Source organism: Hemitrygon akajei, chromosome 8, assembly GCF_048418815.1.
Source record: "Hemitrygon akajei chromosome 8, sHemAka1.3, whole genome shotgun sequence".
NCBI lineage: Eukaryota > Metazoa > Chordata > Chondrichthyes > Myliobatiformes > Dasyatidae > Hemitrygon > Hemitrygon akajei.
Window position 1 is genome coordinate 140667559 of NC_133131.1, and position 26164 is coordinate 140693722.

At 44.3% G+C, this 26164-nt stretch overlaps 1 protein-coding gene across 2 annotated transcripts in view; it reads left to right on the top strand.

The window, feature by feature from the left end:
• The window catches only part of jcada (junctional cadherin 5 associated a), a 322416-nt gene that overhangs the window by 233285 nt on the left and 62967 nt on the right, over window positions 1-26164 (top strand). The window contains exon 6 of one of the 2 annotated variants that reach the window (XR_012100039.1): window positions 1377-1449. The exons of the other annotated variant lie outside the window; for it this stretch is intronic. The gene's annotated coding sequence lies outside the window, so the exon portion shown is untranslated. The remainder of the gene's footprint in view (window positions 1-1376; window positions 1450-26164) is intronic. 2 annotated transcript variants of the gene reach the window in all.

Here is a 26164-nt window from a genome sequence, read left to right on the forward strand (position 1 = left end):
TGAAGAAGGGATTGGAGAGATTTCCCATTGGTGAAAGAACTGGGGGTTGCAAGTATACAGGGAAGATAATTTATGCAACATGAGCATAAACAATTTTGTGCCTCAGTGTACTGTAGCCTTTCTGAGATTCAATGAGATGTCTCTTCTACCATTTGGTAAGAGTGTGGCTGATTTTGTACCACTTTACTGCCAAACCCAACAGTAACTGACCTCCACACTTGCACCCCCCCATTCCACTTTCACGCGTTAAAAATCTGTCAATCCGAAATAGCTATGTATCCACATGTTCTTCAAACATTTTTATACACTGTCCACCTGGAAAGTGAAATTGGGAATATTAAGGGTGCTGGATGGATTGTCAATCAAGTGAGCTCCCTTATCCACATAGCAAGCTATACAAGAATATTGCAAACTCTACCTTCATTGTCAGACATAAGGTAGCACACCTATTAAATTCAGGGGCAGCACACAATCTGTTGAAGGAACTCAGAGAGTCGAGCAGCATCTGCAGGGGGAGAGGAGTTGTCAGTGTTTTGAGTCAAAACGCTGCATTAGGTCCTGTTGCTTGACTCGCTAAGTTTCTCCAGCAGATCGCTTAATGCTTCAAATTCCAGCACCTGCAATCCCTTGTATCTCCTGAGAACTATCACATTGGTCCTTTGAGCATTTTAGCTGTAGTCTCTCTGCACTGCAAAAATAGAAAGGAATAATGCTTGAGTCTAAAGGATCAGGTGCCCAAAGCAGTAAGGCCAAATACTGCCAGTACATTCACAGAACTGGATGAACTTTCCAGAAAACAGGAGGAAGTTTGCAGGCAAATGCTTACAAGTGATCCCAGGGAGAAATATAGTTGAGAAGCAGATGACAGAAGGTGCAGTTGAATGCTAGGTTTTGAACTTTAATCTAAGATACTGATGCAACAAGGAATTAATACAAAAAATGTCTGAGAAAAATAAAATCTAGATTTCTTATGTGTGAAAGTGTATTTCAGTGCTTACATGGAAAGTCATTACGTGAAAGTATGTGCTTTATATGGGTTTGTTGACTTGTTGATTGTGTTCAGTATCAGTCACTGGTTTCCATTCAGAGATTCTGAGATGAAACACAACTCCTTGTCTATGTGTGGAAGTATTAAGTTCTGAATGCCTAGGCTTTTATAAACGCTTTTTGAGACTTTTGAGTCACATTTTCGATTGAAAGTGGATGATTGCTGCATGAATTAATGTGTTAGTTATACAGAGATATGTGGTCATTCTGCAGCCTTGTCTAAGTTCTATTATCTAGTTGTAAAACAATTGCATTAGGATTAGAAGTTGCTCTTGCTTCAGACTGTTTCAAGTTATAAAAAGGAATGAGTGACATGCGATGTCCTCCAGTTATAGGTACTTCTCCTTGAAGAAACCCCCAGCCACTGGAAGAAAAAAATACCAGCTTGTTGTAAATTAGCAGGTTTGTTTACAAGTATGCGCCTTTGTCTTTTCATGCATTTTTTCCTTGTTGTGTCTTGTTTTATAAGTGAAAAAGTATTGATCTTACTGCTGGAAGGAATGAGAATCTGAAGTCTATGGCAATACATGGTTATGATTATGATTAGTGGATATACTCAATGCAACTCACTAACAGATAGGAGATGCCCAGATCTTTAAAAATTGGCAACTACAAAGTTAGAATTTCATTTTGAGAAAAGCTTGAGGGCTACTGGTATGTACTCTCAAATGCTGTCTGTCTCAACTCTGAGGATGTTTTCTTTCTTAAGGAGCAATGATATAGGTTTTGGTTTCTACCAGTCTAATCAATTTTGGACTATTATTGTAAACTTCATGTGAACATTAAACATTGAAGAGCAATGTAAGAATTGACATTATTGAACTATTACCATTATACCATGGGTTAAATGATCCTTCCCACTGACAGCACACTGTTTAATTTTAGATGGGTATTTCCCTGCAGTGACAAATTAACCTTCAGACTCATAACCAGTGTCTCCCTGGATTCTGTTCCTCTCTTTATTACTTTGACAAGTGATAATAGCCTTTCAAATGTAAGGAGGGTAGCAAATGATCCAGCAGATTTAAGAATTTGAAACATTTCTGCAAATGTTATGAGACAGCATACTGACAGATAGAACATGGGATTTTTGCCTGTCTGAAATCTGGGTTTAACACGGTCATAGCTGATTCACAATAAACAAGTGGAAATTTGCTCGATGTCTAAGAAGATGATCAGATTAAGAATTTAGGGAATCATGCAGTGGGAGTGCAGACCACAGTGGAAAACGTCACTGATGAACTTTATTTCTGTTACTTCTGCCACAAACATGTTGCAACTCATGAACCTTTAAACATTATCTGTATTGTGTACGGTTCTGGTCACCGAATTATAGGAAAGATATCAACAAAATAGAGAGAGCACAGAGAAGATTTACTAGAATGTTACCTGGGTTTCAGCACTTAAATTACAGGGAAAGGTTGAACAAGTTAGGTCTTTATTCTTTGGAGCGCAGAAGGTTGAGGGGGGACTTGATAGAGGTATTTAAAATAATGAGGGGGATAGATCGAGTTGATGTGGATAGGCTTTTTCCATTGAGAGTAGGGGAGATTCAAACAAGAGGACATGAGTTGAGACCCAGGGGGCAAAAGTTTAAGGGCAACACGAGGGGGAATTTCTTTACTCAGAGAGTGGTAGCTGTGTGGAACGAGCTTCCAGTAGAAGTGGTAGAGGCAGGTTTGATATTGTCATTTAAAGTAAAATTGGATAGGTGTATGGACAGGAAAGGAATTGAGGGTTATGGGCTGAGTGCAGGTCAGTGGGACTAGGTGAGAGTAAGCGCTTGGCATGGACTAGAAGGGCCGAGATGGCCTGTTTCCGTGCTGTAATTGTTATATGGTTATATTATGACTATTGACTAATGTTAGTAATTTGGCTTTGCTACCAAATCTATATGTGTGGAATCATTTAATCAAAAGCACATTTACATTTGCATACTGAAGTGCAGAAACTCTTGGCTGACAGTGGCAATGTGTAGGGGTTTTATCTGGGGGGAAAGGTTTGAATGCCTTAACTTGAAAGTAGCAAGCAGGTGAAGACAACTTCGATCACTGACGACCCCCAGCTCCTAGCACTTGCCTTCTTGTCATTGCTACCATCAAAGATGAGGTGCAAGAGCCTGAAGTCGCACACTTAACATTTCAGGAATAACTTCTTCTCTTCCTCCGCCATCAGATTTCTGAATGGACAATGAACCCATGAATACGTTCTCAAAATTTTTTCTTTATTCGCTCTTGGTTTGCACTATTTATTTATTTTTCATATATATACTTCTAATTGCAATTTATAGATTTTATTACTATGTACTGCAATGTACAGCTGCTGCAAAATAACAAATTTAACAACAGATGTTGGTAACATTAAACCTGATTTTGATTCTGTTTCAATGGATCTATATTTGGATAAAGGAGCCCAATCATCTGCCTTGTTGTTAATCACAAAGTCACATTCCCATAGAGGCTATAAATGGATGTCATTAAGCTGGAAAGATTGCAGAAACGATTTACAAGAATGTTGCTGGGACTTGAGGGGTTTCAGAAAAGAGGGAGGTTGAACAATTTGAGACTATTTCACTGGAGCATAGGAGAATTGAGAGGGTGATTTTGTAAAGGTGTATAAAATTATGAGGGGCTTAAGTAGGCTGAATACAGCCAATCTTTTTCCCAGGGACGGGGAATCAAGATCTTGAGGACATAGGTAAAAGGGGAGAAATTTAATAGGAACTGAGAGGCAACTTCTTCATGCAGTAGGTGGTCAGTCTATGGAATGAGCTGTCAGAGGAGGTGGTTGAGGCAGATACATTAACAACATTTAAAAGGTGCTTGGACACTTAGAGGAACTGGAGAAGTTTAGAGCAACATGGAGCAAGCACAGGCTATTGCATCTAACTGAGATGGCATTCTTGGTCAGCATCAACCAAATGGGCTGAAGGTCCTGCTTTCAGGCTTGTATGATACTATAACTCTATGTACCTATGACCTTGAGGATTGGAAGGACAAACGAGAGAAAAGGACCGAGATGTTAACTGACTGAGATTTAATAGAGGTTACAGAGGTTAACCTCTATTAACTACCCTGTCTTATCCCACACCTACCTCACCCCATCAACACATTCCACCATTAGCCTTCCTATGTGCTTGTATTTCTCATCCCACCTTTAACTGTTACCCAGTTTTATAATTCCAGCACTAGGAAGGCAAATAATATCTTCAAGCTTTGTCAAAGACGACAATGCAACCAAAGGCCTTAAGCTAAAAAGCATGAAGCCGCTGATCAAAAGAATAAAACATGAGTCTAATTTTTGTGGACAAAGTAATTGCTAAAATCCTTGAATTTATTCTGAAAAGTGCATCAAAGAGAATGCTAGGCATGTTAAGTCTGAAATAGCTTCCTTGAATGCACCTTAATCAAGATTCAAGATTATTAATGTCATTTCCAGTACACATCAATAAAGGAGAACAAAATTCTCTGGATCCGATGCAGCACAAATTAAAGCCAATGAGATAAGGGTAAGATAAAAATTTATTCATCCCGAAGGAAATTGTGGTTACAAGGTTGTTCCGTCAGAACTATATATTCAAAATACAAAATGCAAGCATTGAGGTAGGAAAAGAATATAAAATCCACTTTAAAAGGCAGTAGAGCAAAATACAGGTGTGCAGTGAAACCGTATACTTATGTATTTAAGGACGAGGAGTTGTAGAGTCTTAGTGGCATTCAATGGTACACTTTGGTGGTGCACAAGAGCACAATAATAAAAAAAGCACAGTAAATATAATTGCATAAGATGACTTATATATGTAGATTGTATGTCCATAAAGTGACGCTAAGCACGGGAGTGTCTGTATGTCTGACAGGAAGTGATAAAGTAGTGGTGGGGGGGATATGGAGAGGTGGGTAAGTGGGTGGAGGTGCTGATCAGCCTTGCTGCTTGGGGAAACCAACTTTTTGAGTGTGGTGTTTCCGGCGTGGATGCTATGTAGCCTCCTCCCTATGTGAGTGGGGTCAACAATCCATGAGCCAGGTGAATGAGATCATTCATGATGTTACGGACCCTTTCCTGGCGCTTTTCTCTATAAAGGTCGTTGATGGTAGGTAGGCTGGTGTCAGCAATGGGCAACTTAGACTACGCTGTAGAGCGTTCCTGTTCACCACAGTGCATTTTCCATGCCGTGTTGTGATGCAGCGTGTCAGGAAGCTGCCTTCTGAGTATCTGTAGTAGGACCTGAGTATCTTATCTATAATTTCTCCTTCTATTGTCCTCTAACCTTTTTGATATTCATACTTTTGGATGACAGTTTGTAATTACAACTGAATGTCTTGAGACATACAACCCAGTAAGTTGGCTGAATTCCAGATATAAACACTAATTTGTTCATATCTCAGCTATTTAATTTTGATCTAATTCATAACAAGGAAAATGCATTTGTTAAATTCCCAGTCATTATTCCTACTTGTGTCATGTTGCCAAATTCCCTACATTAATGAGCCTGTCATTAACTTACCATTACTACTCTGAAAGTATTTCACTAAGTCATACAAATTATATGAAATAACCAGACTATGAATAAAAGGTCCCAGTTGTTGGTCTCAGAAATGTGAGTGCTGTGTTCTGTCACTAGTTCCTTTATTCTTGCCCCTTGACCAGAATGCTGCAAGCATTGGTAAATGGTTTTGCGAACTGGAGGATGGTAGAGGACTTAATGTATGTATTATGAATATGTACGCCTGAGGTCTATCCCCACTCATTACACTTACAATAGACCAGTAATATGATTATTCGCTGCTGTGCAGACTCAGGATTTTAGCAAATGATGGCAAAATAGAATCCTTTGATCTAGAGCAAAATAGTTCCTTCATTTGATGTTGAGATTATAATAAGCTGACACCAGAATTCCCTTTCTGACTCTGTGCTTCTCCTTGCTAAGAGCAAAATGCTGCATTATCCTGTTAATCGCGCTGAAGGTCAATCTGTCAATGACTCTATTCAAAATAATTTCCCGTAAATCACTAGCTTACCTCCCTGAAAGCAGTTCCAGTCCTAAAAGAAGTCCACTATTAACTTTTTCGGTTTAGCTGCACTCAACGCGAGAGATCGCTCGTTGGTGAGACAGCACGAAGTTTGAAAAGAGGTGTGGGTGATTTTCAGCCCTCTTCCAGCAGGCTGCAAACAGTGCGGGACAAGTAAAAAGAAAGGGGGTGTAAGTGGAGCAGACGTTGTTAGAATGAGGCAATGATAGAGCGGTCTGGCTTTGGCTTAACAGGCTTGGGAAGCAGGCAGATATTCTAAGTAAGTTTCTGGTAAGTTTTTTTTCAATGTACATATATAGCTAGTGCACTGAGAATAGGTCCAAAGGTGGAGAGATGTTCTTTGTGTGAGATATGGAAACACTGGGAGACCTCCAATCTCTCTGATAACTCTATCTGCATGAAGCGCATCGAGCTGCAGCTCCTTGGAGACTATATTAAGGAACTGGAGTTGAACTTCGTTGGCCTTTGGCTCAAACAGGAAAATGAGGAGGTGATAGATCGGAGGTTCAGGGAGGTAATCACCTTTAAACTGCAGGAGGCAGGTACTGGGTGACTGTCAGGAGAGGGAACGGGAATATGCAGTCAGTGCAGAGTACCCCTGTGGCCATTCCCCTCAGTAATAAATATACTCCTTTGGATAATTCTGGGGGGGGGAGGGAAACAACCTACCATGGGGAAGCAGCAGCGACTAGGTCTCTGGCATTGAGTCTGGCTCTGCAGCTCAGGAGGGAAGGGGGTAGAAGAGGAGTACAGTGGTGATAGGAAATTCCATAATTAGACAAGCAGAAAGCAGATTCTGTGGACATGAAAGAGGCACCCCAGTAGTATACATGAGGAAATCTGCAGATGCTGGAAATTCAAGCAACACACACAAAATCCTGGGGGAATGCAGCAGGCCAGGCAGCGACTATTGGAAGAAGTAATGTCAACGTTTCAGTCCTGACAAAGGGTCTCGGCCCGAAACATCGACATTGCTTCTTCCTATAGATGCTGCCTGGCCTGCTGCGTTCCACCAGCATTTTATGTGTGTTACCCCAGTAGTATGTTGCCTCCCAGGTGCCAGGGTCAGGGATGTCTCAGATTGGCTCCATGGCATTCTAAGGTTGAACAGCCAGTAGCTGTGGTACATATTGATGCCAATGACATAGGCAGGTAAAGGGAGAAGCTCCTGAAGAGAGAATATAGGGATTTAGGCATAAAGATGAAAAGCAGGACTTCCGGGGTAGGATTTCTGCCGGTTCCACATGCTCTAGTGAGAGCAAGAATAGGGTGATTTGGCATATGAATGTGTAGCTGAAGAATTGGTGCGGGGGTTTCAGATCTCTGGATCATTACGATCTCATCTGAGGAAGGTATGACAAAATGAATGGATTACACCTGAACCCAAGGGGGACCTTGTGGACCAGTTTGTTATAACTGTTGGGGGAGTGTTTAAACTAATTTGGCAGGGGAATAGAAAGCAGAGTGATAGGCTGAGGATGGGGCATTTGGTATACAGTTAGATGCAGTGTGTAGTGAGACTGAAATGATAGGCAAAGTTGAAGTCAATAGGATGAGTTAAGGTGTAACAGGGGGTCAGAAACAAAAAGGATGATAAAGACAGTACTGAAGGTGTTACCTTTGAATGCACACAGTATATGGAATAAGGTAAGTTATCTTGTAACACAGTTAGAAAATGGGAGTATTGTGGATGTCTCTGAGTCATGTCTAAAAGATGATCATAGTTGGAAGCTTAACATCCAAGGATACACTTTGTAAGCAGGGGAATAGGATGGCTCTGTTGGTAAAAAATTAAACCCAAGACCATAGGAAGAGGTGACATTGGATCAGAAGATGTAAAATCCTTGTGTGTAGAGTTAAGAAACTGCAAAGGTAAAAAGACCCTGATGGGAATTATATCCAGACCTTCAAACTGTAGCCAGGATGTTTGAAAGCTCAAGGTTCAAAGTAAATTTATTTTCAAAGTACATAATTCACCATATACAACCATGAGATTTATTTTCTTGCAGGCACTCAATAAATTGATAATAAAATAATAACCATAATGGAATCGATGAAAGACCGTAACAACTTTGCTGCTCAACCAGTGTGCAAAGGACAAAAAAACTGTGCAAATTTAAAAAGAAAAATACAATAATAATAATAATAATAATAAACTAATAAGCAATAAATATTCAGAACATGAGATGAAGAGTCCTAGAAAGTGAGTCCGTAAGTTGAGGGGACATTTCAATGATATACAAGTGACATTGAGTGAAGTTATCCCATTTGTTTCAAGAGCCTGATGTTTCAGGGGTAATAACTGTCACTGAACCTGGTGGTGTGAGCCCTATATAAATAGAAGAGAGCATGTCCTGGGTGGTGGGGGTCACTGGAGATGGATGCTGCTTTCCTGTGACAACATTTTGTGTAGATGTGCTCAAAAGCAGGGCGGGATTTGCCTGTGATGGACTGGGCCGTATCCACTACTTTATATAGGATGTTCCGTTCTAGGCCATTGGTGTCACCTTACCAGTCTGTGATGCAGCCAGTCAAAATCTCTCCACCACACATCTATAGAAACTTGGCAGAGTTTTAGATGCCATGCTGAGTCTTTGCAAGCTCCTAAGGATGTAGAAGCACTGCTGTGCTTTCTTTGTATTTGCACTACGTGCTGGGCCCAGGACAGGTCCTCTGGATTGATAACGCTGAGGAATTCAAAGTTGCTGACCTTCCCCACCTCTGATCCTCGAATGATCCTCATGGACTTCTGGTCTCCTCCTTCAGAAGTCAATAATAACCTCCTTGGTCTTGCTGACATTGAGTAAGAGGTTGTTGTTTTGGGATGACTCGGCCAGATTTTCAATCTCCTTCCTGGATGCCAGCTATTAATTACAACAGGAGATAAAAAGGTATGTAAAAAAAAAGGCAATTTTGGGGGATATCAATATGCAGGTAGATTGGGAAAATGAGGTTAGTGCTGGATGCCAAGAGAGGGAATTTGTAGAACGTCCATAAGATGGATTTACAGAACAACTTGTGGTTGAGCCCACTAGGAGAACGGCAATTCTGGATTGGAGTTATGTAATGATCCGGATTTGATAAGGCAGCTTAAGGTGAAGGAACCCTTAGGAAGCAGAGATCATAATATAATTGAATTCACATTACATTTGGAGAGGGTAAACTAGCCAATAATATAAAAGAGGATACCAAAAGATCTTTTTTAGACATAAAAAGAGTAAAATATAGACAAGAGTGGATCTTGGATTGGTGGAAAATGACACTGAAGAGATAGTAATGGTGGACAAAGAAATGGCAAATGAACTTAATAAGGATTTTGCTTCTGTCCTCACTGTGAAAGACACGAGCATTATGCCAGAAATTCAAGAGTGTCAGGGGCAGAAGTAAGCGTAATTGCTATTATTAAGGAGAAGATGATTGGGATAGTGAAAGGTCTGAAGGTAGATAGTCACCTCAACCAGATGGACTACAGCCGAGGGTTCTGAAAGAGGTAGCTGAAGAGAATGTGGGGGAATTGGTAATGATCTTTCATGAATCATTAGATTCTGGCATGGTTCCGGAGGACTAGAAAATTACAAATGTCATTCGACTCTTTAAAAAGGGAGGGAGGCTGAAGAAAGGAAATTAAAAGCCTGTTGGCCTGACTTCAGTAGTTGGGAAATAGTTGGTGTCCATCCTTAAGGATAAGGTTCTGAGGCATTTGGAAGCTCGTGATAAAGTAGGTCAAAATCAGCATGCTTTCCTTCCAGGGAAATCTTGCTTAAGAAATCTGTTTTAATTCTTTGAGGAAATAATAGGCAGGATAAAAAAAATAGAGTCACTGGATGTTGTTTACTTGGATTTTCAGAAGGCCTTTGACAAGGTTACACACATGAGGCTACTTAGCAAGATAAGAACCCATGGTATTATAAGAAAGGTACTAGCATGGACAGAAGATTGGCTGACTGGCAGGAGGCAAAGAATAGGAATAAAGGGGCTTATTCTGGTTGGGTGTCGGTGACCAGTGATGTTCAATCCAATGATTTGGATGACAGAAGTGATGGATTTGTGGCCAAGGTGGCAAATGATACAAAGATGGGGGAGGAGAAAGCAACGTTGAGGAAACGGGATCTGCAGAAGGACTTAGGCAGATTTGGAGAATGAGCAAAGAACTGCCAATGGAATATAGTGTCAGGAAGTATTTGTTCATGCAGATTGGTAGAGGGTTAAAGACCTTGCAACACACACAAAATGCTGGAGGAACTCAGCAGGCCAGGCAGCATCTATGGAAAAAAATATAGTCAACGTTTCAGGCCAAAACCCTTCGGCGGGACACAAAGTTTCAGCCCAAAATGTCGACTGTACTTTTCTCCATAGATGCTGCCTGGCCTGCTGAGTTTCTCCAGTACGTTGTATGTGTTGCTTGGATCTGCAGCTTTTCTCTTGTTTGTGAATAAAGGCACCAGTCTATTTTCTAAACAGGGAGAAAAGTGAAAAATCAGAGGAGCAAGTGAACTTGGGAGCCCTTGTGCAGGATTCCTTAAAGGTTAACTTGCAGGTAGAGTCACTGCAAATGCAATGTTCGCATTTATTTCAAGAGACTAGAATATAAAAGCAAGGATGTCATGCTGAGGTTTTATAGGGGATTGGTCAGTCTTCATTTGGAGTATTGCGAGCAGTTTTGGGCCTCCTATCTAAGAAAAATGTGCTGGCATTGGAAAGGGTCCAGAGGAGGTTCATGAGAATGATTCCAGGAATGAAAGAGTTAATGTATGAGGAGCGTTTGATGGCTCTGGGCCTGTACTCACTGAAATTTAGAAGAATGAGGGTGGATCTCATTGAAACCTATCAAATATTGAAAGGCCTAGATAGAGTGGGTGTGGAGAGAATATTGTCTATTGTGGGAGAGTCTGGGACCAGAGGGCACAGCCTCAGATTAGAGGAACATCCATTTAGAATAGAGATGAAGAGGAATTTCTTCAGCCAGAGGGTGGTGAATCTGTGAAATTCATTGCCCCAGATGGCTGTGGAAAAGGCCAAGTCATTAAATATATTTAAAGCAGACGTCAGCAGGTTCTTGAGAGGTCAGTGCATCAAAGTTTACAGGAAAAAGGCAGGAGAATGGGATGAGAGGGATAATAAATCAGCCATGATGGAATGGCAGAGCAGACTTGATGGGCCAAGTGGCCTAGTTCTGCTCCTGTCTTATGGTTTTATGTTATTTAAGTAAGAGATTGATAGGTTCCTGGTTGGTAAGTGACTATGGTGACAGTATCGCTCCCCAATTGTGATAACACAAATAATGAAGAAAAGTGATTTTAGAAGTTAAAAAATAATTAACTGTGCCGTATTTAAGCATCTGCTTTTTCTCCTGAGGTTTGTAGTCAGATCAATTTTCAATTTTTAGTTATTTCACTATAATTCAGAAGGGATGGTTGCCTTCTATGAAACAGAGTAACTTTCCAAAGCCTTGAGACATAAATAATAAAGACAATTCAGCCTATGTTAGTTAATTTGTTCCTACAAATGGTACATTGATATCTAGTGCAGAGTAGCAATGATGAATCAACACATGCATCCCAGCATCAAGTTACAGCACATGAAAGACAAGCTGTGCAAGCATCTGTCAGATGGGAAGCATATTAAACTCTTCACCCTTGGAAACAGTTACCAATAAACCTTCAAAACAGCATTACAAATATTACTAACCTTAAAAAAATTGTTCTAGGGAAAGAGTGTCCCTTAGCATATAAAAAAAGTTTGAAACATTAACCTTTTCTTTGCTCACATTTAGAAAAATGTGGACTAGCACAGCCAGCACAGGGCAGGTCATGTCTTTCAAACTTGTCGAGTTTTTTGAAGAGGTGACCAAGGCAATTGTTGAAGGGTGGGGAGGGGGTGCAGAAGATATTGTCTACATGGACCTTAGTGAAGTGTTTGACAAGGTTGCTCATGGAAGGCTGATCAGGAAAATTAAAATGTATTAGATCCACAGTGTTTGGATTCAGAATCTGCTTGCCCATAGTGATGGAGAGAGAGGCGCTACACCAGCTGGAGCTGGCTGGCGACTGATGGTCCACTGTGATGAGTGCTGAGACCTCGGCTGTTTAGAGTGTCTGCTTTGGAAGTATTGTGGCTGTCGTACAAATGCCTGCGTCTACCTAATGTTAACCAACCAAATGTAACTTGGACTTTAGTACGAGGGTTTTTGGCTAGGGACAAGATACTTAGGCAAGGGTTGGTAACCAGGTTTGCAGACACAAATATTGGTGGCATTGCAAACATTGAAGAAGGTCATCAAAGGATACAAAAGGACATAGATCAGTTACTGTTGCAGGCTGAGAAATGGCACAGAATATAGAATAGTACTGCACACGAACAGGCCCTTTAACCCACAATGTCTGCACCAAAGACAATGCCAGATTAAACTAAATCTCTTCTGCCCATTCATGCCCCATATACCTCCATTCCCTGCATATTCGTGTGTCTGTCTAATGCCACTTTTGTACCTGCTGGCACCCATTCCAGGTATTCAGCACTCTCTGTGCAAAAAAACTTTCCCTCAACCACGAGGAATTCTGCAGATGCTGGAAATCCAAAGCAACAAACACAAAATGGAGGAGCACAGCAGGCCAGACAGTATCTATGAAAAAGAGTAAACAGTCAATGTTTCTGGCTGAGACCCTTCATCAGGACTGCAAAGAAAAAAAGAGAAATCGGAGTAAGAAGATGGGTCGATGGAAGAAACACAAGTTGTTAGGTGATAGGTGAAACTGAAGGAGGGGGATGGGTGCTGGGAAGTTGATTGGTGAAAGGGAGAAAGGGCTGGAGGAGGGGGAATCTGATAGGAGAGTATAGAAGACCATGAAAGAAAGGGAAGGAGGAGGAGCACCGGATTGAGGTGATGTAAGGAGATAAGGTGAGGGGGGGGGGGGGAAACAAGAATGGAGAATGGTGAAGGTGGGGCAGGCAATTACCAGAAGTTCGAGAAATCAGTATTCATGCCATCAGGTCGGAGGCTAGCCGGACAGAATATAAGGTGTTGCTCCTCCATCCTGTGCATGGCCTCATTGTGGCAGTAGAGGAGGCCATGGACTTACATCTCAGAATGGGATGTGGAATTGAAATAGATGGCTACCGGGAGATTCCGTTTTCTCTGGCAGATTGAGGAAGGTGCTCAGCTTGGCGGTCCCCCAATCTACACCGGGTCTCTCCAACACCCCAGCAGCTGTGGATGCAGTAGATGACCCCAACAGTTTTTTAAATCTTGTTTATAAAGCAGATGGGGGTTTAATTCAGGAAGGTAAGAGGTGTCTCATTTTGGAAGATCAAATGTAAGGGGAACATTTACATTTAATGGGAGAAACCTTAACAGCATTGAAAGATCTTGGGATCCAAGTCCATACCTCCCTGAAAATAGCAATGCAAGTAGATGGAGTGGTAAAGCAGGCAAATAGCATGATTGCCTTTATCATTAAGGTTTAGAGTTTGAGTCAGAAAATCAAGTTGCAGTTGTATAAAACTTTTGCTAGGCCACACTTGCAGTATTGCATGCAATTCTGGCTGCTCATTAACAGGAAAGCTGTGGAAGGATGCCCATCACTCAAAACCTGCTCTCCTTTCACTGCTGCCATCAGGAGAAGGTGCAGGAACCTCAGAACTCACAGCACCAGGTTCAAGAACAGTTATTACCCCTCAACAATCAGGCTCTTGAACCAGAGGGATTCATTCAACATCACTCACCCCATCGCTAAACTGATCAAGGACACTCACGTTCTCAATCTTTATTGCTTATTTCTCTCTCTCTGTCTCTCTCTAACTCTCTCTCTTCCCCCCCCTCTCTTTATTTATCTATCTATCTATTTATTTATTTATTTATTTATTTTCTTCTGTATTTGCATAGTTTGTTGTTCTTTATTTATCCTGTCCTGTTGGGTACTGTCTTTCATTGATTCTTTTGTGTTTCTAAGGTTTACTGTGGATGCCTGCAAGAAAATGAATCTCTGGCTTGTATACGGTGACATATATGTACTTTGATAATAAATTTACTCTGAACTTTAAAAGAGTTAATGTATGAGGAGCTTTTGATGGCTCTGTGCCTGTTCACACTGGAGTACTGAAGATTGAGGGGCGATCTTATGGAAACCTATTGAATATTGACAGGCCTAGATAATGTGGGTGTGAGGAGGATGTTTCCTATAATGGAGGAGTTTAGGACCAAAGGGCAGAGCCTCATAATAGAGGGAAGTCCCTTTGGAAAAGCGATGAGCAAGAGTTTCTTTAGCTAGAGGGTAGTAAATTTGTGGAATTCGTTGCCATAGGTGGCTGTGTAGGCCAAGTCATTGGGTATATTTAAAGTGGAAGTTGATAGGTTATTGATTAGTCAAGGCTTCAAAGGTTTAAGGGAGGAGCAGGAGAACGACGTTGAGAAGGATAATAAATAAGCCACTTGGAATGGTGGAGCAGAGCTGACAGCCCGAAAGGCCTAATTCTGCTCCTATGTCTTATAGTCTAAATGCCCCTCCTCCACTTTCACAGTTCATGGACCAGAGGTCCCCAAGATTCACCAGCTGCATTTCTTCAGGGAAGCTTTGAGCACATTCTTTAATCTTTTCCTCACTAGGCCTGGTAATCTCTTATCAAGTTGAGATTGGAGTGTCAGTTTTGGAAGTCTTGTGCCTGTCATATGAATGCCTGCGCCTGCCTAATATTAACCAACTGAATGTAACTTGGACCACAAAGCAGGGTTTTTTGGCAGGAGAAAGGATATTTGTACTCCCACTGAATTTAGATGATTTTGGAGCAACAATGGTGGCATTTTCCAGTACATTGAGATGCCTGCTGTAGGTCTCTGAAGTAACATATAGTTCACTTATGCTTGTATATCATAATCCTTAACTAATTATCCTTAACAACTGTTTCATTGACCAATTAACCACTTTGAAATACTTTCAGCTCATGACATGCAAAATAAATGCAAATATATATTTACTTTCCAATGGCTAACGAATTTTCTGTCACTAAATTATGCCTTCTTTTCCTGGAAAACTACAGTAATAATAGAAACATCTTCCTTGGAAATCTTCAACTCATGCTAACTGCCAGTATAAACCACAATGACTATTTTTTACATTTGCAAAAGACTTGTTGAGCAGTTTTTACAGCCTCAAAATAATCCCACTGCTGCTATGATCAGCAAATACAGCTTGCACTGATTTAGCCCCTTGGATATAATAATGCATCCTAGGGTATTTCATAAGAGTGCTAAAGTTTGGCACCAAGCTATGTAACGATATACTATAATGGGTGGCAATAGCTTGGAAAAAGATATAAACATTTATGAGTGATTTAAAGAAAAATAACCAGAGTTAAGGATGACGTTTCGGGTGGAACTCCAAATAATAGAATCTGGGCAGTGGGCCACACAGCCATCTTTGGTGGAACTATTAAAATCTATGATGCACTAGAGATCAGAATTAAATCAGAACAGAGTCCTTTGAGAGCTGTAGGTCTGGAAGAAATTATAGAGATGGCAATGGACTGGATTACTAAGAGGTTTGCAAACAAGACTGAGAACTTTAAAAACTATGGCAATGTTTAACTGAGAGCTAGTGTAAGCCAATTGGCATGTGGTCATTGAAAGAGAGGTAGAAAAAGGGATGGTAATTTGCAAGGGCAGTGGGGGTTGCATGTGAATTTATTGCAGAGAGTGACAACAAATACAATTTTCAATGAGTGCAGACAGTGCCTGAGGACAGAGTCACACACACACGCACACAAATGGTTACAGACTAATATGTTGGAGTGATAGTTAAATAAACATAATTTTGCAATAAAGATGCAGAACAAAATAATTCCTCACAGTTATGACTGCATTATTTTCTTACTGGTTTCAATGAATTATTGGCACCTCTAATGTTTTCTTCTGGCTTTTTCTGCTACTCTGCGCTCCTCTGAACACTGATATTTTCAGAATAACAAATAATTTAGGAACTTAAGAAGCAGGAGCATTGGCCAGTCAGTTGCTCTTATCTGCTCCATGTTTTAATAAGATCACGCTGACCCGGTCTTCGTCCATTGTGCTCTCCCCATGTTTCTTTGACCTCCGTGTTGTTTAACTCTCTGTCAATTTCTGTCTTGAACATATTCAATGACTCCGGCTCCACAGCTTTCTGGGGTAAAGAATTCAAATGATTCACAATCCTTCCTAAGGAGTCGACCCCTTATTCTGAAATCATGCCTTTCAGATCCAGATACCCCCAATGCATGAGCCAACTGAGCAATAACCTGTCAATTCCTCTGAAAAACACACACAAATAAGATCTTATTTCAGTCTCCTTTACTCCAATGCAGTAAGTCCATCTTAATTGGTCTCGCTCATGCATCAATCCCTTGATCCAGGAATCAACAAAGTAAGCCTTTTCTAAATACGCACATCTTGGCTTAAATCCAGAGACCAAAACTGTGTGTGATACTCTAAATGCTGTCTGGCCAATGTCCTGTGTAGATGCATGAAAACTTCCATGTTTTTCTGTTCTATTGCCCCTTGCAATAAAGGCCAATTGCTTCCAAGTTGCTTGCTGTAGCTGTCTTCTAACCATTTGTGCTTTATGGACTAGGACCTTGGACCCCTTACTGAATGACAATCTGAAAATCACCCATTTTTACCTTCAGAGAATTGGTTACTCCTCTACCTTTGTCGATACGTTACTGCCAGTACCCTGTGTCCAAAAGCACTACATCTATTGATGAGGGGTTTCTGTTGGGTCATTATGAATAAAATCCACCCCATATGTTACATTCTCATAGCAAACTTATCAAACACAACTTCCCTTTCATAAAACCATGTTGACTCTGCTTGACTGGCATGCTATTTTCTAATTTCCTACTACTAACTCATTAATAATGGATTTCTGCATTTTCCCACGGACAAACGTTAGGTTAACTGGCCTACAATTTCCTTCCGTCCATCTCCCTCCTTTTCTAAGAGAGCCATAGCATTTATGTTTCACTTCTCTATGAACCCTTCTTAAACCAGTGAGTACAACACATGCGTCCATTGCCTCTGCAGCCATTTCTTAAAGACCCTGAGAGGCAGGTTGTCAGATGCAGGGTCTGGCCAGTTCTCAATATCTTTAGTTTGCCTTGTCCTTTTTTTCTGGTGACAGGGATTATTTTAAGTTCCTCCCTTTCATAGGTCCCTTGATTATTTAATGTCATGGGGATCAGAATCAGAATCAGGTTTATTATCACCGGCATGTGATGTGAAATTTGTTAACTTAGCAGCAGCGGTTCAGAGCAATACATAATCTAGCAGAGAGAGAGAAAAAAATAGTAATAAATAAACAAGTAAATCAATTACGTACATTGAATAAGTTACTTAAAATGTGCAAAAACAGAAATATCGTACATTTAAAAAAGTGAGGTAGTGTCTAAAGCTTCAAAGTCCATTCAGGAATCCAATGGCAGAGGGGAAGAAACTGTTCCTGAATCGCTGAGTGTGTGCCTTCAGGCTTCTGTATCTCCTACCTGATGGTAACAGTCAGAAAAGGACATGCCCTGGGTGCTGGAGGTCTTTAATAATGAACGCTGCCTTTCTGAGACACCACTCCCTGAAGATTTCCTGGGTACCTTGTAGGCTAGTGCCCAAGATGGAGCTGACTAGATTTACAATCTTCTGCAGCTTCTTTCAGTCCTGTGCAGTAGCTCCTCAATACCAGACAGTGATGCAGCCTGTCAGAATGCTCTCCATGGTACAACTATAGAAGTTTTTGAGTGTATTCATTGACATGCCAGATCGCTTCAAACTCCTAATAAAGTATAGCTGCTGTCTTACCTTTTTTGTGATTACATCAATGTGTTGGGACCAGGTTAGATCCTCAGAGATCTTGACACCCAGGAACTTGAAGCTGCTCACTCTCTCCACTTCTGATCCCCCTATGAGGATTGGTATATGTTCCTTCGTCTTACACTTCCTGAAGTCCACAATCAGCTCTTTCATCTTACTGACGTTGAGTGCCAGATTGTTGCATCATTCCACTAGTTGCTATATCTCGATCCTGCATACTTTCTTGTCACCACCTGAGATTCTACCCACAATGGTTGTATTGTCAGCAAATTTGTAGTTGGTATTTGAGCTATGCCTAGCCACGCTGTCATGTGTACATAGAGAATCGAGCAGTGGGCTAAGCACTGGTGTGCCAGTCAGTGTTAATCGTCAGCGACGAGGATATGTTATCACCAATCCGCACAGACTGTGGTCTTCCAGTTAGGAAGTCGAGCATCCAATTTCAGAGGGAGGTACAGAGGCCCAGGTTCTGCAACTTCTCAATCAAGATTGTGGGAATGAATCTTCAGCGACTCTTCTGTGAAAATAATTAATTATCCAAGGTAATTATTTAGAATTTCTTACTTTGCATTTAGAATTGCAATAACAAAGAAGGAACAGCGGCAGCTGTATCTCAGTAGGAGTTTGAGGAGAAATGGTATGTCACCAAAGACTCGCAAATTTCAACAGTGGAGAGCTTTCTGACTGCTTGCATCAGACCTCGTGTAGAAGCTCCAATATGCAGGGTGGTGATGCACCATCAATAACTCTCGGAGACGGGAGGCAAACGATAGGCTTTTATTAGCTGCAAGAGACCACCACACAACATCCTGTAGACTGAGCGAGGAGCAGTGCCTCCAACCGCCTTTATACAGGGGTCTGCGGGAGAAGCCATTGTCAGTGGGAGGAGCCACAGGAGCAGTCAGCGGGGGGGGGGGGGGGCGTGTCCAGACAGGTATATGTAGTTCACCACAGGTGGCAAGAGGCTGCAGAGGGCTGTAGAGCTCTTATGAGCACAACTTGCCCCACCATCAATGACATCTTCAAAAGACAGTGCCTCAGGAAGTCTACTTACCCTGACTAATTTACCAATAATTCTCTTTTGGCAACCAATCAGAAGTTGCACAATTCTCTTTCCTTTTATATACCTGTAGAAGCTCTTACTGACTACTTTATATTACTTGTTAGCTTTATTCCCATACTCTCTTTTTCACCTTATACGATTTTTTAAAAACTTTCTTTCCAGGAAAGTTTCAATCCTCCAGCCCACTACTAATCTTCAAGACACTAGATGCCTTTCCTTTCAATGCGACACCATCCTTAATTTCCTTCGTTAGCCATCGATGGAGCATATCCTAGCAGTATACCCAGAGTAATCATAGCCAATGAACAGGATAAAATCAACAAATGTATTTACACAGCAGGGGCCAGATCCTGCTGGAAAAATCATGGTGTGTTAATCACACATGCTGTTATTAATCAGCCAGAAAATTCAAGGGATTAAAAAATCTGCTTTCTGTGGCAACTTTCCAGAACTGGCTTGGCGATATTTATTCTAGCACTGGTCCCCCTGGCACAAGCAGTCTTGGAGCCCCAGTACTTTTAAGAGTATTTGGATTTATTAATGAATTTCCCATTTCTAGTTAATGTAGGATTGTAACTAAGGGCACAGGCTGTCTAACCATTGGTATTGGTGTAGCTTTATGTTTGCCAAATGCATCAAGATACAATGAACTGCTTTCGTCCTGCATACCCTCCGGACAGATCATGCCATGCATGATTACATCAAGGTGGCAAAAGCAAAAAAAATATACAGAGCAATACACATCCTGCTGATGGAGCTGCAGAATTTACAGCTGCAATTACAGACAAAGTGGAATGCGGATAAAGGAACGTAACCATGTAAGAATATTTTCCGCAACGTCAACAATTTCTGGTCCTGATCTTCAATCTTCATATCTGCAGCTGGTAATTACTTTCAGTCATTTAAGAAACTGCGTGGCTATAATACTTAATTTTCTTCTTATTTTTCCGCACTCTTTCCATACAAGCTTTTTGACTCTGTTTTTATTTAACTTTCTCTCTCTGATTTACCATTCATTAGGATCCAACTTCTAGCTTGCTGGTTAAGGACATGCACCTTTTCGTGTCCCTGGATGCTAAGGTACCACATTGTCATCATAAGCTAACCTTATGTATTTATGTTTATTGTGCTCTTTATGCTTATTGTTTTTATGCTGCATCAGATCTGCAATAATGTTATTTTGTTCTCCTTTACACTTGTGTACTGACCAATGAAAATAAACAACCTTGAATCTTGCAGCTTGAAGATTTTATCTCCGGTAAGTTACCCAACCAATATTTTTCCAGCTAGTTTCAGAAATGCCTTCGTTAACAGCAAATTTCTCAAAATCTCCTTCAAACAGAGAATGTCGCCATGAAGAAGTAAGACAATTATGCACAACATTCCTACAGAATGGCTCCAAGGTGAAGGAATTAAAAGGGCCAGTGGGAAAACCAGGAACCCTAACAGTGAGGAGGAGCCCGTCTCTGCCACCTGTCTTCCCTATATTTCCACGGTTTCTGGAAGGATTGCCAGGATCCTGAAGAAATACCAAATTAATACCATCCACAAGCCCATAAGGAAGCTGAAATTGCAACTTGTGCAGGTCAAAGACAACCTGTGACTGCATGGTGAAGGAAGTCATTGAAATAAAACTACAGGAAAAAGAAGTTTAACAAAGACGAAGGTCTCTCACTCTAAGTAAGAAGTGGAATTTGATTGTAAAGAAGGTGAGAGAGTGGAAACCTGATTGGATGAGGACTAAGCAAGCAGGCGGGACAGGCGATGGGGTATAAATACCACCGGACTAGACTTGCCTAGGCATCATCCCTGATGAAGATGGTAGAGCTTGTCATTGAAATCAATGCCTGTATCCGGCTAGAAGCCCAAGAAGAGTTTAAAGCATTGTGGCGACCCACTTCCTAGCGCACTCGAACTGGCTCACAAATAGCCAGCGCGCCGGCACAAAGGCCAGTCCCAAAAGGGCGCCAGGTCTGCTTCACCAACAAAGGGAAAAGCTTGCACGGGACTGTGAATACGTGCCCCCTACAGCATCCGCGCCCGGGGAGGGCGGGATCAGGGAGGCTTTAAAATGAAGCCGCAAAGTTCGAATAAAATCTTCTTTAACTGCAGTTTACCAACTCCGTGTCGTTATTTCAGCACTGCGTGTAGCACACCGCTACAATTGGTGACCCCGACGGTCCAAACGATATTTGGACTGGAGATGAATGACGCCACATCTGTTCATGCAGTTTTGTTGAAACTGCCAAGCTTCTGGACACTACGACCTCACCTGTGGTTCCAGCAAGCAGAAGCCCAATTCCCCATTCAGCAGATAACCTCAGAGGACACACGTTACTACTACGTGGTGAGCTCCCTCGACCAGGACACAGCGGCCCAGGTTGAGGAGTTCGTACAGTCTCCCCCAGCAGACGGCAAGTACACGGAATTCAAAGCCCTGCTCATAAGGACTTTCGGACTCTCACGGCGCGGGCGGGCTGCCCGCTTACTACACCTGGATGGTTTGGGGGACAGACCTCCATCGGCTTTGATGAATGAGATGCAGTCCCTGGCCGGAGGTCACAAGCCCTCCCTCATGTTTGAGCAGGCATTCCTGGAGCAGCTGCCCGGGGACATACGCCTGCTGCTGTCCGACGCGGATTTCAGCGACCCCCGGAAGGTGGCAGCCCGGGCGGACTTGCTGTGGAACGCCAAGAAGGTGAGTGGGGCGTCTGTCGCACAGATCACCAGGCCACGCTCCCAGCAGCAAACCAGACCCGGCCCAGCCACAGAGCCCGCTAACTCCAGACGCAGGGGTGGGGAGCCCAACGAACAATGGTGCTTCTACCACCAGCGGTGGGGCGCAGAAGCCCGCCGCTGTAGTCCGCCCTGCAAGTTCCCGGCAAACGCCAGGGCCAGCTGCTACTGATGGCTACGGCGGCTGGCCATCGGGATAGCCTCCTGTATGTGTGGGACAAGCAGTCAGGACGCCGTTTTTTGGTCGACACCGGTGCCAAGATCAGCGTCTTACCTCCGACGAGTTACGACACCCGCAACAGAGAACCGGGTCCCCCCCGAGGGCCGTGAATGGCAGAACAGTAAGGACCTATGGCACCCGTACGGTGCGGCTACAGTTCGGCTCCAGTCGGTTCACGTGGGACTTCACACTGGCCGCCGTAACCCAACCGCTTCTGGGTGCGGATTTTTTGCGGGCTCACAGCCTGCTGGTCGACCTGCCGAGGCAGAGGCTGGTCCACACCGAGACCTTTCAGACGTTCTCCCTGGGTGAAGCCTAGTTGCCAGCCCCACACCTAGACTCCATCACGCTGTCCGACAACGACTTCACCAGGGTCCTGGCGGATTTTCGATCAGTTCTGGCACCGCAGTTCACGGCAGCCATGCCCCAACACGGCGTACAGCACCACATCCCAGCCCAGGGACCACCCCTCCACGCCTGTGCTCGAAGGCTTCCCCCGGACAAGCTCCGACTGGCGAAGGAGGAGTTCAAGAGGATGGAGGAATTGGGGATCATATGGCGGTCCGACAGCCCATGGGCCTCCCCCCTGCACATGGTGCCCAAAGCGACAGGGGGCTGGAGACCATGCGGAGACTACCGCAGGCTGAACGAGGCTACAACACCGGACCGCTACCATGTGCCGCACATTCAGGATTTTGCAGCAAACCTGTACGGCGCACGGATCTTCTCCAAGGTAGACCTCATCCGCGGATACCATCAAATCCCGATGCATCCGGACGACGTCCCCAAAACGGCACTCATCACCCCGTTCGGCCTTTTCGAGTTCCTCCGCATGCCGTTCGGCCTGAAGAATGCCGCACAGACGTTCCAGCAGTTAATGGACGCGGTGGGACGTGACCTGGACTTCGCTTTCATCTATTTGGACGACATCCTCATAGCAAGCAGCAGTCGTCAGGAGCATCTGTCCCACCTCCGTCAACTCTACGCCTGACTGAGTGAATACGGTCTAACAATCAACCCGGCCAAATGCCAGTTCGGGCTCGACACCATCGACTTCCTGGGCCACAGGATTACTAAAGACAGGGCAACCCCTCTGCCCGCAAAGGTAGACACAGTCCGCCATTTTCCCCGACCCACCACAATCAAAGGCCTTCAGGAATTCGTGGGTATGGTAAATTTCTACCACCGCTTCCTCCCTTCAGCTGCCCGGATCATGCGCCTTGCTGTCCGGTCCGGGCAAGGACATTACCTGGGACGAGGTGTCCGCTGCCGCTTTCATTCAAACGAAGGATGCCTTGGCGAACACTGCGATGCTAGTGCACCCCAGAATGGACGTCCCTACCGCCCTCACAGTGGGCGCATCTAACACGGCAGTCGGTGGGGTACTGGAGCAACTCATTGCGGGTCGCTGGCAACCCCTGGCGTTTTTCAGCAAACACCTGTGACCGCCCGAGCTCAAATACAGTGCTTTCGACAGGGAACTGTTGGCGCTATACCTGGCAATCCGGCATTTCAGGTACTTCTTGGAAGGTAGGCCCTTCACCGCATTCACGGACCACAAACCGCTTACCTTTACATTCACAAAGGTGTCCGATCCCTGGTCGTCCCACCAGCAGCGCCATCTGTCCTACATCTCTGAATACACGACGGACGTCCGGCACGTCTCGGGTAAGGACAATGTTGTGGCGGATGCGCTCTCTCGCCCTAACATTCACGCCCTTTCCCAAGGGCTAGACTTTGAGGCGCTGGCAGAGGCGCAGCAGGCAGACGAGGAGATCCCTAGTTACAGAACCGCAGTCTCCGGTTTGCAGCTCCAGGACCTCCCTGTAGCCCCAGGTGAGAGGACCCTACTCTGTGACGTCGCCACCGGCCAGCCCCGTCCCGTTGTCCCGGCAAACTGGCGGCGCCGTGTTTTTGACTCCATTCATAACTTAGCGCACCCCTCCATCAGGCCAACCGTCTGGATGGTCTCCAGCAGGTTCGTTTGGCACGGTCTCCACAAGCAGGTCAATGGATGGGCCAAAACGTGCATGCACTGCCAGACGGCCAAGGTGCAGCGGCACACCAAAGCTCTGCCGCAGCAGTTCCACCCCACCCACCGGCGTTTCGGCCACATTCATGTGGATATCGTGGGCCCCCTGCCAGTGTCGCGAGGAGCGGTCCTCACTATCGTGGACCGGTTCACCAGATGGCCAGAGGCGATCCCGCTCACCGACACCACCTCTGAATCTTGCGCCCGGGCACTGATCGCCACCTGGGTATCTTGCTTTGGTGTACCGGCCCACATTACCTCCGACAGAGGCGCCCAGTTCACCTCCGGCCTGTGGTCAGCTATGGCCAGCCTTTTGGGGACACAGCTGCACCACACAACTGCCTACCACCCACAGTCGATCGGCCTGGTGGAGCGTTTCCACCGTCACCTGAATTCGGCTCTCATGGCCCGCCTGCGAGGAGCTAACTGGGCGGACGAGCTTCCCTGGGTCCTACTCAGCATCCGCACGGCGCCCAAAGACGATCTGCACACCTCGTCAGCCAAGTTGGTGTACGGCGCACCCCTGGTCGTTCCCGGGGAGTTCGTACCAGCCCCAAGGGGGCGAGAGGAAGAACCCGCAGCAGTCCTGGGCAGACTACGCGAGAGGCTCAGTGCCCTGGCCCCCATACCCACTTCACAGCATGGGCAGAACCCGACCTGCGTACCCAAAGACCTGCAGAACTGTAAGTTTGTGTTTGTACGAAGGGGCGGGCATCGGCCACCGCTACAGTGGCCCTACGAGGGGCCATTTGCGGTGCTCAGGAACAACGGGTCCACGTTCGTGCTGGACGTTGGGGGGAGAGAGGAGGTTTTCACGGTGGACCGACTCAAACCGGCCCATGTGGACTTGGCGCAACCGGTCAAGTTCCCGGCACCACGGTGCAGAGGCCGACCTCCCAAACAGGGTCCGGCCCAGACTGTGGACATTGCGGGGTGTATCGCCGGTTCTGGGGGGGGTTATGCGGCAACCCACTTCCTAGCGCACTCAAACCGGCTCACAAATAGCCAGCGCACCGGCACAAAGGCCAGTCCCAAAAGGGCGGCAGGTCTGCTTCACCAACAAAGGGAAAAGCCCGCGCGGGACTGTGAATACGTGCCCCCTACAGCATCCGCGCCCGGGGAGGGCGGGATCAGGGAGGCTTTAAAGCGAAGCCGCGAAGTTCGAATAAAATCTTCTTTAACTGCAGTTTACCGACTCCGTGTCGTTATTTCAGCGCTGCGTGTAGCACACCGCTACAGTATGACCTTTATGAGACAGAGAGATCCATTGGTATCACTCAGCCAGGGGTCAATTAGATAGAAGAATGAGGTGCAAACTTCTGAAAACTAAACCTGTGCAATTATGCATAGAAATTATACATGATCAGAGTGAAAACCAAGAAGGCATCAGAATATTTGACCCCTAAAACCACATCACAAATAAGAACAAAAAATATGCAGGAAATGAAAGGAGAAGGCAAATGGCCTTTGAAACAATGCACACAAAATGCAGGAAGAACTCGGCAGGTCAGGCAGCATCTATGGAAATGAATAAACAGTCATTCTTTCAGGGTAAAACCCTACTTGTGGACTGGAAAGGAAGGGAGAAGGTGCTGGGGAGATGGGAAGGAGGATGGCTAGATGATGATAGGTGAAGCCAGGTGCGTAGGAAGGGCAAAGGACTGAAGAGTAAGGAATCTATAGTAGAGGAAATTGGACCTCTGAGTCAGTTTCATTATTCAATGGGATCATGGCTGATCAGATATTGGATTCAGCCATTCTTTGCTGTCTGATTCCCAAAGCCCTCGGTCCTCAAATGTTCAAAAATCTAGGGAGAAGTTGAAGATGTCTCCAAAATGTTTCCATCTTTCAGGGTTCCTTTGAGGACCCTGACCTGGAGTTACACACTGAATGCAGTACTTTGCGGGAATGGGACCCGCTCTCGGGGTTTCACAACCGGCCATCGTTGTTTGGAGCACCAAAGTCTCGGCCTAAGAGTTCGGCTCAGATTCGGAAGCCTAGGACCTCGGGGCTCTGGCGGCAGGTGGATCGAGGGTTGGCGTCACAACAGGAGACCTGTGGGTCATCAGGGGAGTTGGAATATCTGAGACTGTATGGCTGGAGGCCCAAGATCTTTGAAACCTTCAGACACAGAGCTCAGAAAAAACGCGGTGGACTTTTAACATCGTAAACCAGTGAGTTGTTTGTTATGTCTCCCCACTCGCTGGGA